Raw genomic sequence first — 2,263 nt, forward strand, 5'->3', positions numbered from 1 at the left:
CGAGCTTCGCGATGTCGCGGATAGAGACCGCGACGTTAGAAACATAATTTAAATTTTATAATATTAATATAATATCAACCGAACAATTGTTATATAACATGCAATGAATGCCGTTATATTGTCGTTTTTTATAATATATAAATAACGAAACAATGTAATAATTTCATAACCTGATTGTATTATATATAAACTAAAATTATATAATCATAATATAAATAGAGTATAACATCTGTTACATTTGACCACGTTTCATTCGACCATCGTCTCAATTGACCACGTTGAGATTGACCACGTTGCAAATGGTCACGTTGCAAATGATCATGTTGCAAATGACGACGTTCCATTTGACCACGCGATGCAAATGATCATGTTGCGATTGATCACGTGATGTAAATGAGTATATAATACCCTAAACCTTTTTTTTTGTTTGCGAGAGAAGGAGAAAAGCCCATCATCTGGAGTGCTTTCAAAAGGAGAACCTAACCAGATGACGGGAAGACGCCTAGAGATCAGTCCCGTTGGTGTGTAGGATTCGATGGGTCCGCATTCCCCCCCATAGGGAAAAATAACGGACCATCATCGCCTACTTCACTAAAAAAAACTCCCCCTATATCAGCACCACCGCAAGACTAATTGCAGCCCGGAATCGCCTACCAAGCATCAGAGTACTTCCAAGTCACGGAGCATGAGCTCCCGTATCCGCTATCCAGTATCTTAACCTAAAAACTAGACTTATACCTAACTATGTATCTTATTTACATGTCTCCGCTATTCAGCCATCGGATTCCAAAGAGACAGAGGCGAGCATCACCCACTGCCTCTCCAAAGCCCAACGTTTCGCCTGCTCGTTTCTTCTCATCACGGCCTTGCAGAAATCCCTAAGACGTCGAACAGCGCCACATGCCGGTCCTTCCAAGAGGGACAAAACAACAATGTGTGGACAGCCGTATTGACCCTCGTCCCCTTACAATAGATGCACACTGGCGAATCGGAGCGTCCTATTTCGTACAGGTAGGCTTCAAAACACCTATGATCGTGATAATCTGAGAGCGGTACGTGAGGCCTCCATGTGCATGAGCCACCCAGTCGCCTTTGCGGTCGGTCAGGGCTTGTCTGACTGCCGTACCAGGAGCCTTCGGAGGGAGGCTAACCAAATAATTCCTATATCTTTCCACGGAGCGGTGGAATTCCACCTTCCAAATAAGGTCCTGAGCCCTCGGCACAATAAATCCGTCTCTACAGATGATCTCTCTCGTATGTAAACGTACGTCTCAGGCGATTCTTCACGAACCTGAACGACACTGATTTTGTCAGGATGGCCGCAGCCTCATGGGAGACGGTGCAGTAGGCTCTTATCATCCTGAGCGACAGCCTGGAGTTGCTCCACCAGACGACACAGGCGTCGGTCTCCAGCCACGGAGAACGGTTTGAACATATCGGCGTCCCGTATAGGACCACCAACCGAGGCGTAGACACGACGCCTGCCCTCTCGCGGTCTACCGATATTGACTGTAAGCCTGCCAATAGCTGCCGCCATCCTCCACGTTTTAGGTAGGAGAAAGCGAAAGTGATTCCGAAAAGTTCATCTCGAATCCAGGACTTATCCCAAGTATTTCAAGGTAGACTCCACCGAGACCACTGCCCCACCCCTCACTCAAAGGGACACCTTCGGGGGCTCGTTGGCCATAAAGGTGACCATTTCCATTTTATCAACTAACACTGTTAAGCCTAGTTTAGATAGCTCGAACAACTACAGCCACTTCCATTTCCGCGCTAACCAAAGCCTTCTCAAACGTCCGATAAGATCACCACAATAAGGGTGTCAGCGGCGTAGCATGATAGAACAGCCCACTGGCAGCCTCAACCTCAATACAGAGTTGTATTCCAAGACCGAGCCCTGCGGAACGTCATACGTCATAAGTGCCTTCGTGAGAGAGTCATCGCGATCGACATAACATAGCGACTTGTCGCACAGGTAATCGTCCAGCATCCACCTGAGATAGGACCTCCTTAGTCTCCAGAGCCGAGAGGATCACAGGCCACGGAAGGGAGTTAAAGGCATTGGCGATGTCTAGAGACACCGCCAACACCGCCCCCCGCTACGCTCGCCATCCACCCACTCCCTCAGATGCCAGACTACGTCAATCGTCAAGCGGCCCTTCCGAAAGCCAACTGGCTGTCAGGAAGGCTGTCCACGGAGTCCAAGTAGGTATGTAATCAGACATAAACCCCGACATAAAACCCTCTCAAAAAGTATGTCCAC

The 2,263-nt window shown here is 47.9% G+C and overlaps 1 pseudogene; it reads right to left on the bottom strand.

The window, feature by feature from the left end:
• Nucleotides 1–1,102: 1,102 nt before the first annotated feature.
• Nucleotides 1,103–1,537, bottom strand: LOC108755708 (annotated as a pseudogene).
• Nucleotides 1,538–2,263: the final 726 nt, after the last annotated feature.

Source organism: Trachymyrmex septentrionalis, unplaced genomic scaffold (genome assembly GCF_001594115.1).
Source record: "Trachymyrmex septentrionalis isolate Tsep2-gDNA-1 unplaced genomic scaffold, Tsep1.0 scaffold126, whole genome shotgun sequence".
NCBI classification, from domain to species: domain Eukaryota; kingdom Metazoa; phylum Arthropoda; class Insecta; order Hymenoptera; family Formicidae; genus Trachymyrmex; species Trachymyrmex septentrionalis.